We start from the raw sequence: 13,119 nt of genomic DNA, 5'->3' as shown, positions 1-13,119 counted from the left end.
GTCTGCGCTGAACTGGTTTTCAAACGAATTAAATTTTTCAGCAACAATTGTATGGGATTTAACTTGTTTCCGAATACGTTTTGCTCATTTAACTGGATTAATCCCATTTAATATGTTTAAGTCGTTAATTTGGACATAAGTGAACAAATTTTAATGCTCAATTTGGTTGTCATTCCAAGTTGAATTATGATGTGTTCGTATTTGAAAAAATAATAATAATTGGGACATCAATGATCTTTTTTTTGCACAGAACTAAAAAGCGTGAGAGAGTGTCCCAGTTATTCAAGTTTTTCTTAAACCAATCTTTGAAAAAATTTTAAAAAGGGCATGAAAAATCCCATTATTACGATTCCGTTGAAAAGATTTTTAAATATTTGTATGCAGATTTTGTTTTGTCATCTGAGGGGATTTTTTAAAAATTCCTTTAAGAAACTATTTTTATTCATAAAAAACTCCATTTTTGGAGGTATTTTCAAATCGGTCCAGCTCAGGTAAATCTTAATATTTTACCGAAATATTTTGGTGGACATCTTCAAATATAATAGATTTTGTACTCCCAGCGGAAAAACCGCAAATTTTTTTTTTGGTGATGCAGTATAATGAACATACATACATACGTATACATGTATTAAAGTGATTTAAAAGTAAATCCTTACTAATGTTATAAATCCGAAAGTGAGTTTGTTTGTTTGCTACACTTTCACGCTTTAGCTACTCAACCGATTATCATGTACACTGCTGTCATTTAGCCCAACTTAAAATATAGGATAAATGTATTCTCGATTAGACAAGGTGGCATGGCACATCCCATACAAACGGAATTTTCCATACTGCATTTCTCAGGAAATATTTCTGATAGATTACTGGAACTTGGTATGGAGATATACTCATGGATGAGGGCTGCCACCTTTTAAAAAAATCAAATTCAACTTCAATTAAGGGAGATCTTTATTTAAAAATTAAAAAATGGAAGTCAAAAGAAGGCTTAAAAAGCTGTACCTCGAATATATTTTGAAAAGGGTTGCCACCTGTTTGGAGAGTCAAATTTAAATTAATAACACGCAAGCTATCTGAAGAAATAAAATATGATTGTCTAACGAAATATTGTTAAGAATATAGTTCGAAAGTTTTGAATAATTTTTAAGTCTTTCACAAGAGTTGCCACCTTTTTAAAAATTATTTTAAATTAAATATTACAGTAAAAGACGCGCAATGGTTCTGGTAGTTGATTTATCGGTGGTGATTTGAGATTTACCCTGCACAACTCAACCATGGTGTCTACGAATGAAGCTTTAATGCATAATAATACTGGAAAATCACATCCATTGGGCCAATCGTAACACACACGATTTCGATATACTCAGTGGTGCAACAGGTCCGCCCACTTATGATCACATATAAGTATATCGGTAACCATTCTAGCAATTTGTACCAAACTCGGTATGGTTATTGTGCTTGCCACATAAAAGTAAACCATTGAAAATTGTTGAAATCGGACTAAAATTACGGCCGCTTTTCATATAACGGTAAATTTCAGAAATGCTTGAAATTTCAATATTTTGAAATTTAAGGACGCTAGTTTACTTAAAATTTATACACGCCGGCTTATCTTGTAGCGGTAGCTTTCGGAAAGGTGGAAAACATATATTTAATACTTGCGCCGGGTATTTAATGTTCGGCTCCGCCCGAACTTAGACTTTCTTACTTGTTTCCATTAGTTAATGTTATATTCATACTAATTGTATTTTAATAAGGTTTTTTTTTCATTATTAATATTTTTTATTTACTTTACTTTTAGTTTGTTTTACTTTTTTTTTAGTTTGTTTTATTTTTTGTTTATTTATTTATTTTTTGATTACATACTTTATATTGTTGAAGTTTTTGTTTATTTTATATTCTTTTATTTTGTTTATTTTATATATTTATTTTTATTGCTTTTTCTTTTATTCTGTTTTATTTTATTTACTTTATTTTATGTAATGCCTTATATTTATACCCGAGCGCACTTGTGCACAAGGGTATATTAATTTTGTTCACATAACGGTTGTTTGTAACAGCCAAAACGAATCGAGATAGATATAGACAAATGTATACATAAATGCTCAGAATGAATAGAGAAATCGATTAAGCCATGTCTGTGTGTCCGTCCGTCTGTCCGTCTGTCCGTCTGTCCGTCCGCCCGTGTACACGATAGCTCGAGCAAAAATTCAGATATCTCAACGAAATTTGGTATGTAGGTTTCCATTTATCCAAGGTAGGTTGGTATTGAAAATGGGCGAAATCGGACTGTAACCACGCCCACTTCCCATATAACGGTAATTTCCAGAAATACGAAAACTGCGATATTTTAGTAACTACTGAAGATAATTTACTCAAAATTGATATTTACAATACTTTTCAGACGAAAAATATGAATATTATAAATTTTTGGAAAATGGGCGTAGCCACGCCCACTTATGGTTACATGTGTATATCTTGGTAACCGCTGCACCAATTTTTTCCAAACTTGGCACAGTTGTTGACCTTGATACAGCATACTAAATGGCCGAAAATTTAAAAAATCGGACAATAACCACGCCCACATCCCATATAACGGTGATTTTCGGAAATACGAAAACTGCGATATTTTAGTAACTACTGAAGATTACTCACTCAAAGTTGATACTTACAACAATTTTTAGTCGAAAAATAAGAATGTTATAAATTTTTGGAAAATGGGCGTAGCCACGCCCACTTATGGTTACATGTGTATATCTTGGTAACCGCTGCACCAATTTCTTCCAAACTTGGCACAGTTTTTGGCCTTTATACAGCATACCAATTGGCCGAAAATTTTTAAAATCGGACAATAACCACGCCCACAGTCCACAGGGTTTTTTAGAGAAATACGAAATCTTCGATAAATCAGTAAATATAAAGCTAATTTATCAAAATTGACGCTTGCAACAATTCTTTACCAAGAATACGCTTATGGTAAAATTTTGGAAAATGGGCGTGACACCGCCCACTTATGATCACATATATGTATATCGGTAACCCTTCTACCAATTTGTACCAAACTCGGTATTTTTATTGTGCTTGCAAAACGTTGAAAATTATTGAAATCGGACTAAAATTACGGCCGCTTTTCATATAACGGTAAATTTCAGAAATGCTTGAAATTGCAATATTTCGAAATTTAAGGACGCTAATTTACTCAAAATTGATACACGCGGCTTACCATCTAGCGGTAGTTTTCGGAAAGGTGAAAAAACATATATTTAATACTTGCGCCGGGTATTTAATGTTCGGCTCCACCCGAACTTAGACTTTCTTACTTGTTTTAAGTTATTTTTTATTTACTCTTAATTCACGTAAACTACATAAATGCATATGTATTTATGTATGTGTGTACAAACAAAAAATCGTTTTACAATTTTATTTGAAACTAGCAAATGCCTAGCTTGCTTCGCGACGCCTAATAAGAACTTTTGCGTTGACCAATACAAAAATAGGTTTGAAATGCAAAGAGGGTTTATAATGGAAACACTATTGGCTTCGGTTGAAGGGTTAAATCCTGCTGTTCAACAGGAAGAAAGAGTTTTCCCGCTCAAACGGGGTCATTTATGTTCCACTTGTGTTCTTTTTAATTCGTCCCACTTCTTCTTGATATATCCATGGCCTGTTGATGAGGTGTATAAAGTTAGCGAAACAACATCAAGAAAAAAATGTCGCATATACCCATGAATTTGCCGGTTTTTTGCCGTTAATTAGTTGTGGAAAAAATAATTTTGTCGCTCTGGTATTTTTTTAGATATAAGGTGTTTTGCTAACTTTATATAAATTTAGCGAAGCACCCACAAAAAAATTAATTGTTTTTATTATTTTTAACCAAGTTTTAAACCGCTTTCCAAGTCCCTATTTTTTTAATAAGGCTGTTTAAACAAAAAACAATTAAACGACAAAATGAAAAACATTTTTAATGCACAAAACAAGCCAAACGGCAAAAAAATTAATTGTTCATGCATAATATACGACGACCTAAAAGACAAGGGGCGCCAAGTAAGGAATAATTACGAACTAAAAATAGAAATACTGATGGTTTTAGCGATCTTTCTACTTATAACCTTTCTACTTATAATTTAGTATTTTTTTTATGAAAACACAAGTTTTTTGGTGTTTGTTTCCGATATATTTCGATTACGCTTCGGTAACCGTCCTCAGGGCAACTATTGACAAACATGTAAAACATAAAATATACGTAAATACAAATTCGAAAAACAATAACACTGTGAGACAAATGGTAGGGGTCAGTGATCGAGAAGGGTTCAAACTACCGGGGAAAGTTATATCGGTAAAAAAGAAGTTATACGTGTCCCGGCGTTTCGCTGGGTCACGTCTAGGAATCGAGATATATCGATTTGAAGTTAGTAACTATCATATAGGGGAAATTGCCACCTTTGGTGGTCTTTTTTTTGACATAACTCGAGAACCACTAGTCCGATTTTGCTCAAACAAATTTAAAAAAATTAAAAATTACATTTCCTTTAATCTGTTCATATAACGTTTTTCCGTTTTGGATTTTTTATGAATTTAAAAAAAAAAATAATTTTTAGGCAAAAATAATTTTTTTTTTCTTCATACATTTATTTTTACCGGCAAAACTGTTGATTATATAGAAAAACGTTATATGAACAGATTAAAGGAATTGTAATTTTTAATTTGTGACAATTTCCCCTATATGATAGTTACTAACTTCAAATCGACATAACTCGATTCCTAGACGTGACCCAGCGTAACGCCGGGCCACGTATAACTTGTTTTTGACCGATATAACATTTCCCGTAGGTTTCATCCCATCCCGATTTTTACTGTCGCATAGTGTAATTAAAAACAGAATGTATACATACATTAATTTACACGTCCGCACTGTTTGACGTGGAGTTTGGTACTGTCGATTTGTTTGTAAGCAAGTGTCTGTACAAGTGAGCGCAGTTTTCAGTGTCCGTCTTGTAGTCTTATGTTTGCCGGTGTGTTTATTATATGTAACATTTCTAAGGTAAAGCGCCTATCGTAAAGCATTTGTTCACTCAAAATCGGTACGCCTAAAATGTGTTATATCTTTTTAACAGGTTTTCAGAAAATAATATTTAATATACTAAAATAAGGGGACGAATTCCGCTATAGATAGATATTAGCGAAAGTTTCATATTTACAGACAATTTCTTTGATAATGATAAAATTTCTCTGAACACCCGTTCCAGAGACTTGAGTAGTCAACTTGTTCCACTAAACTATCTTTAGTTTATGGTTTTCATAGTTCGCGTATCTCTACTAATTTTGTTTTGAATAAATACCGTGTATTTTTCGATTTGACGTAAATAGGACATATTCGTAAATTGATGAGTTCCAGAACTTTATTCATATCTTTGGCTTCAAACCGATTTAAAGTTACCTGTGAATAGTTAATTTTCATTAAAACCAACCAAAACTTTACTGAAGGTATAAAGTAAATGATACAATGGCTTTACACTTTGTGCAAGTGCTCCTTCCAGCATATTTCTGGGATCATATGACCCATTGTGGAGGCTGATCGAGTTTTAATGATACTGTTTCGATTCTCTCGTCATTTCATATCCCTTTGACAACTGTGTCAACTTCTATAAATTTAGTTTTAAGAGGATATCACCCTGTTTCTTTTTAGCTTAAAACTTTTAACGTGGGAGTTGACCGAAGTAAAGTTTTAAACATGTTTTTTAGTCATTACTAAAAAAATACCGCATTTGGTGTGAACATTGGGGTAAAGTAAACGGGTGAGGTTTTTGTTATAAAATTAATTTAATCTAACAGAATTATACATATTATAACTCGATAAGGTTTAAGTCTTGCCATAGCTTCCATTCGCTGAACTGTGGATAATCGTTTTCCAATTCTCTCGCGCGATCTTCTTCTGATAAGCTGTTTTTTTTATAATTGAGGAAAAGAGCCTTATCCTTAAGCTGGTGCGAAATGATTTTTTTTGATGATTACCTTACCCTGTTAGTTTAAGCAGAAGGAATCCATTCATTGATTTTTTGAGGAAAATTATAAGTTTTTGGAATACTTAATTTTAATTAAATATTTGATCTCGAGAGTGTCGGATTTTCAACGAATTTGTTCAACGTTATTTTTTGAGCAGCCACTTCTAACGCAAATAAAACTGTCAAATTAAAAGCCGGTACTATGAAATTTCAACCTCATAATGGTAGATCTATTGTCTAACGATCTGCATTGCAACTTTTTAATACGTTCAAACAATTGCCGTACAGGAATTGCTGGAACGCGTACCGATTTTAAGTGAACAATTCGTTGTAGAATCGCAGCGTCGCTTAAATTCGGTGAGTGGCCGCTAGCTACACAGTGGGCCATGAGTGCTGTTTTTTTTTTGATATTTGTAAGCTGACATTGTTTCAAGTCCGATTTGTGTTGTGCTAATCTAGTTTTTAATTTTGATTTTGTGGTTCCTACATATAGGCTGTTACATGACTCGTTGTTTTTACCTTTACAAGGGATTTTATAAATAACATTACTTTTTTCCAATTCGGGTATTTTTGACTTCGTTTTATTAAATATGTTTTTTAATTTTTTTGTAGGTTTGTGGGCTATTTTTATTTTATCTTTGTTGTAGCAGTCTGATTTAGTCAGGCATTCTGACAGATGAGGGACATAAGTTACTGATTTAAATATTGTAGGATTTATTGAATTGCGATTTAGATCTTTTTAATAATGTGATGATGATATTATCCGGGAAATCATTGTTTTTTTAATATTGATCGAATCTCTCTAATTCTATTGTGAATTTCATATTCCTGTGAAAAGAATTCAGTGCGTCAAGTGTATTTTGTACCTCATTTTCATTTATTATGGCAAATAAATCATCCACATATTTCGTTAGTAATCTCGGTGGTCGTCCTAATTTTTTAATCGTGTTATCCAACAACTTTTCCATTATAATATTTGCAATGACAAGTGAGGCAGGGGATCCATTGGCATTCCTTTTAACTGGGTATATATCGTGTCGTTAAATTTAAAGTATCTATTTTCTTGAATACAAAATGTTACTATTTCCATTTTATTATTGTCCATTTTTCTTGTATTACGTCAAGTGCTAGTTGTATCGGTATGCTCGGAAAAAGTGAGACCACATCGAAAAAAATCAGCTTTTCATCGTCACAAATGTAAGTGTTGTTTGTCCTGTGCTTGAAATCCAGCGTATTCTTGATATTATATACTGAGTTTACCGTTAAGTTTTTTAAAATATTTACAATACATATATTTACATAGACCATATGATGGCGATCCAATGGATGAGCAAATGGGTCTAAGCGGTGTTCCTTCTTTGTGTATCTTAGGGAGCCCATAAATTCTTGGAGGTAACGCGGTGATTGAGGTGAGCTTATTCCGTTCGGCTTTTGAAATAATTTCCATTTTAAAAAGTTTGTTGACTAAAATATTATTTTTATTTTGTAGTCTCGATGTGGGATCCTGTCTTTGTATTCTATACGTAGTCAAGTCGCATAATATATCTGCCATTTTACTGTTGTCGTCATTTATTTCCATTGCAACCGTTTTGTTTCCTTTGTCCGATGTTAAAATTCGAATGTTGTAATTTTTCCTCAGAAATTTCCGTTCTTTAAAAGACTATTTTTATTCATAAAAAAATCCATTTTTGGAGGTATTTTCAAATCGGTCCAGCTCGCTTAAATCTTAATCTTTTTCCGAAATATTTTGGTGGACGTCTTAAAATATAATAAATTTTGTAATCCCGGCGGAAAACCCGCAACTTTTTTTTTTGTGATGCAGTCTAATGTATTAGGGTGCCCATCGGAAATGCTTTTTTTGGAAATTTCAAGATCCTACTCCCTAATTTTATTCGGTTTTATGAGAAATATTTTTGCCTACTTTTATAGATTTTTTAAAGGTCACTCAGAGTTCTCGACCTGTCAATTTAGGACAGAGAATCGGATTTTGTAGATTTATGAGTTTTTGAATGGCTATTTTTGATTCCGTTTCAAAGATCGAACATGATTTGAGAAGATAATATGTGGACCTTTAAAATGGTGTATAAAAATCTATTGTCGGACTAGGCTTGTTGGGATTTTTTATCTGGTAAATTAAAACAGACCCATATTTTCTTAATTTTTTAAATTTTTACCATCGATAATTTCTACAATTTCAAAATATGGAGTACTATCTGAAATTAAATCTATTTTCAAATAAACTGATACCTCATTTATTGCAATCGCATAAATAGTGTCGAATTTAGGCGACCTTTTTTAAATACGGCCTTGAATTTATATGTGTGTATGTACCGGAATTTCAGATTTTTTGAGCAGTGTGGCTAAGCAGTTCATCAATATTTATTCCAAACTAGCAGACCCGGCGAACTTCGTCCCTCCCAAAATTAGCTTTTTTATTGAAACATTTGGTCCAAGTTTTCGCCAGCAATTCACGTTCACGTTTGGTTTTGTGGTCGACAGAAGGCATATCCTTCATTGCCGTCTTAAATAACCTGACGAAAGCGTTATACCGGGAAGAAGTCCTTGTGGCTCGATGGTGAATCGTCCTTGAATCTGCGTAGTACAGTTGGTGACAATTTCTAAACTGGTGAGTCTCATTGGTCCACATTCTGTGTAGTCACCGTAAAGCAAGGACCGCAATGGTTCTGATGGTTGATTTAACAGGAGTAATTTGGCTTTGATCCCTGGTTCCTCCGAATCAACGATTTTCAGCAATAACTCGGCTCCCGCGCACTAAAAATTATCATTAAAAAATTATCATTAAAATCGTTTCGTTTAGGAGGAGCTAAGCAACCAGAATAAGTTTTTTACATACTGACACTCTTCGGCATTTTTTCCCATACAAAAATACTACCACGCGTTCGTTATACGTAGGAAATACGCGACATCATCAGCGAAAAAAATTCTAAAATCAACGGTAACTTATAGCCATTTAAAACTTGAACTTTGTGATACTGAAATTGAGTGGACTACAGAACTGCATACTCAAAATTTGGTGCCATTTGAGAAAAAAATTTATTATGAAAAATAAAAAAACACTGTATTCTGGGTGTACATTAGGGCGGGTCGAAAATTTAATTTTTCTCAAATCCCTTGGTAATAGTGAAAATATATTGTATCATGAAGTCAACAGCAAGCCTGCAAAATATTAGTATTTTATTTTAGTTGTAAGAGCCCGCGCAAAAAGTTTTGGTGCATATTATTAGATAATGAATCCGTTTACCCAAAAGAAAAAGTCAAATTTCATTTCCCCCAGCTCTTTAGCTTACCGTTAATCTCAAAGTGATCTGTTTTCAATAAAATTTGAATTGTTCTCTTGCTAATTGCACTGGTCTAGAGTCAAAACATGTAAAGAACAGCATTAATATTGCTAGCGTGCATTTTAACTAGCGATTAGTTCCAAATATTTTAGTCTTTTTTTAATATTAGCTATAATATGGGAATTTTCGCAAATTTAGGAACAATTTCGGTAACTCTAATAGAAAATCCATTATTTTCCATCATCGTGGAAAGATTTTGTTTACGCAAATGAGTATGGAAACACTGAATAGGCACAACTTCTAGAAACACTAATTAGTTTACTTATGTTTAGGCATACAATATAAAAATTGCAAATATAAGGAAATGACAGTAACATTAAGTCTCGCCTTCAATTTGGTGATTACTACGTACCGATCGAGTAACATTTACCAAAGTTATATCGAAAAACTTAGGTGGAGCTCCAGTTTTTTTTCTAAAAAAATGTCTCTTCAATTGTATAAATAACTTTTAAATGATAGAACCGGATTACAGAAGAGTGTGCCAGGGAGTGACTTTTTTCGTTCAAGCTAAATGCAAAGCAATATCGTCCAATTGGAGAGTCCTCAAAAGGATTTCCCAGGATATGTTAAAGACTATTGCATTTACCTACATTCACTTTTTCACATAATGGAATTAACTAAAATATTTATGTATATCTAAACACTTCTTGGACGTCCCCTACTTTCATATAACGGCAGATTTAGAAACCGCACAAAATTTTCAAGACTGCATAAATGGATAAATGGATGTTATTGTATGTAAATACTTATATGCATGAAACTACTATTAGCTTATCAAACGATTCCTAATCTTTCAAAATACATGTTTAACTTCATTCACCACAATCTGAAAACTGACAAAATCTAAATATAAACATCCGAAAACATTAAAACGTTTGAAATAAATCTCGTCTCACTTTTTTGAATTTTTCACATGGTTGCTGAAGTAATGAAGAATTGAGAATTCATAAGGGAAAATTATAGTTTTTGTAAGTTTTATCTTAATGTCTTAAAAACTTGTAGACTTATTGAAAAATGATAAATGAACGTGGGATACTAAATTCAATAACCCTTAATTTGATATATCGTCCTGTTTAGAACAACTAACGCATTGCATAGATATTACAAGCCAAAGTTTAATTTTAAAAATGCATACACTTTGATTCAATTGCGCGGACTAAAGATAAGTTTTAAATTAATCTTTCGTGGCCAATAATAATTCGCTTAGACCTAAGACATCATAATATCAATACAAAAGCCTTTTATCTTCCCCCATACAAAATCGACCCAGCCTAGTGTATATATTTACAGATACCTATCTAAAAATTCAATATGTTTGGAAAGCGCCACGTCCCTTTTCCAGTAGGCCCAAAATCTCTATACCAATTTCCAGGACACTACCGCAAATACTTCCAGAGAAATACGGTATGAACAATTCGATATGTATGGGTGATGCCACGCTCATTAATATATCGAAAGTCTGCAGTAGGTGTCCAAAATTTCAAAAAATCGGTACAGCCGTTCGCGAGATCACCTCCTAGTGTATGTAGTGTTGATAGGCGTTTTGGTGCTGATTACGGATTCATAAAAAATAGAACTTTGTGCACTCTTCTTCTAAACACCTTTCCAAAAAAGCAGCACCCATTCGAAACGGTTATGAAACATAGGAGAAAATGTTCCAAATTGATTCATACTCCCAATGAATTTAACAATTATCCGAAAATTTCCAAGCTTTCGTCGAAAAAAATTCAAATTTTTCGCGTTCTTCCGGATTTTTCCGGGTTTTCCCCTTAGAATTTTCTATTTTTCCATTCGAATGCCATTCCGAAGGAATTGCACACAAAATTCCATACTAAAAAATTAATTTTCGCTTTTTCCAATTTTCCGATTTTCCCGGAGGGTTTTCCTTCTCCAAGCTATTACGAACAACTAAAAAAAAGTTTAGCCAAATCTGCCGTTCTCAATTGACGAATTAATATAAATTTTTCACACCATTTTTATATATATAGATTGATATATACAATCGCTCCTTAGCAAAAAAGTGGTTTTTCAAGAGATTTTAGGAAAATGGGGCTGGCACCGCCCACTTATGTGATATATGCGTATCTCAAAAACTACTTGACCGATCTCGACCAAATTTGGTATACACATTGTGCTTAGACTCCTCAAGTATTGAATATTTTTAAAATCGGAAAACCCTACTCCTAAAATATAGCTAGCTTTGAATTCTTTCAAATTACCGTTACGTTAGTGGAGCCCGTGGTTTTTGTCCGATCTCAAAGCGCAATGTGTTGGTTGAGATCGGTCAAGTAATTTTTGAGATACACATATGGGTGTTTCCAGCGGAAGGTCCACCACGACAAAAAAAATAAAAGTTGTATATCTAACGTATTTACGGGCCGATTTGTCTGCTTTTTAAAATATATACTGGCTATGTAAGTAGAATCATCTTTGCATAAAATGGTCTTCCTAGGTGGTGCCAAGGTCGAGATATTTCGAAAAACCGTATTTATGGTCTAATTTGGTTCGAATTTGGCGTATGTGGTTGAAACATAATAGATCATAGATTTCTGATAAATTGACCCTGAATTGGCGCTGAAGTCAAAATATAAAGTATATTCTACATAAAATACATGTTTTATTTGCGTTAAAAATTCATTTAAAAGCAATATTAACAAAAATATAACGATGGAAATTTATGTCACGTGACGCCACGTCACGTCACGTTTCACACTTGGGGTTGTAAAAGAGAATTGAAACAATTTGCATTAATTCAAAAAACTCTAAAAACAACTAGAATTGCTCCAAATCATATTAAAATAAGTTTAATGAAAATAGCCATCCACAATTCGCAGAGTTTTGCGATTTTGTAAGAAAAGAAAAAATCAACTTCCATTTTTTGTCACGTAACGACACTCTCTTTAAATGCTTATATTTCAGGACCAAGCAGTTCGATTGATTTCATTTTTCGGTTAAATATATAATAAATGGTATCAGTTTATTTGAAAAAAGATTTAATTTTAGATAGTACTCCATATGTTTTGAAATTGTAGACATTATCGATGGTAAAAATTAAAAAAATTAAGATAAATATGGTTTTTTTTTTAATTTACCAGATAAAAAATCCCAACAAGCCTAGCCCGACAATGGATTCTTGTAAACTATTTAAAGGCCTATATATTATCTTCACAGATCATGTTCGATCTTTGAAATCGAATCAAAAAATAGTCATTCAAGACCTCATAAATCTACAAAATCCTATTTTTTGACCTAAATTGACAGGTCGTGACCTGTAAATGACCTTTAAAAAATCTATAAAAATAGGCAAAAATATTTCTCATAAAAACGAACAAAATTAGGGTGTAGGGTTTTGAAATTTCCAAATGGGCACGCCAATATATATATTACTTTTCATATCTTCTCAAGTATATTACATGCCCCCACGTTTCTCATTTTCTATCTAACAAATTGTTTTGCCTCATTGCGTAAATCTTAAATTAGGCTGAATTGTACGACTGGACAATATTGGCATTGCCTACTGTCGTGCTAATATATGTAAACGACGAAAATCGTCGAAAACTGTGCATTGGCGCCAAGTGTTTCCGTTTTAATACACTAGGCGAGTGAAAGTTGTAAGCAATGACATGATTTACGATTTGACTCTCGAAAAACGACTTGCATTCGACACGACTCTCGCAATGAGGCTGAATGACTCTTGCTAAAATTTTAAAAGCAAAGGTTATCGAAACAAATTCTGTGGGACTACGAAAAATTATTTTAGG

General features: G+C 32.9%; 1 protein-coding gene across 3 annotated transcripts in view; it reads left to right on the top strand.

Moving 5' to 3' along the window:
* The window catches only part of LOC118749524 (CUGBP Elav-like family member 2), a gene marked incomplete at its 5' end in the record, with an annotated part of 442,012 nt that overhangs the window by 425,932 nt on the left and 2,961 nt on the right, over nucleotides 1-13,119 (top strand).

The sequence above is a fragment of the Rhagoletis pomonella genome, unplaced genomic scaffold (assembly GCF_013731165.1).
Source record: "Rhagoletis pomonella isolate Grant_MI unplaced genomic scaffold, Rhpom_1.0 Rhpom_scaffold_00017, whole genome shotgun sequence".
NCBI lineage: Eukaryota > Metazoa > Arthropoda > Insecta > Diptera > Tephritidae > Rhagoletis > Rhagoletis pomonella.
Note: the sequence above shows the minus strand (reverse complement) of the source record. Positions and strands in the feature narration are given on the sequence as shown.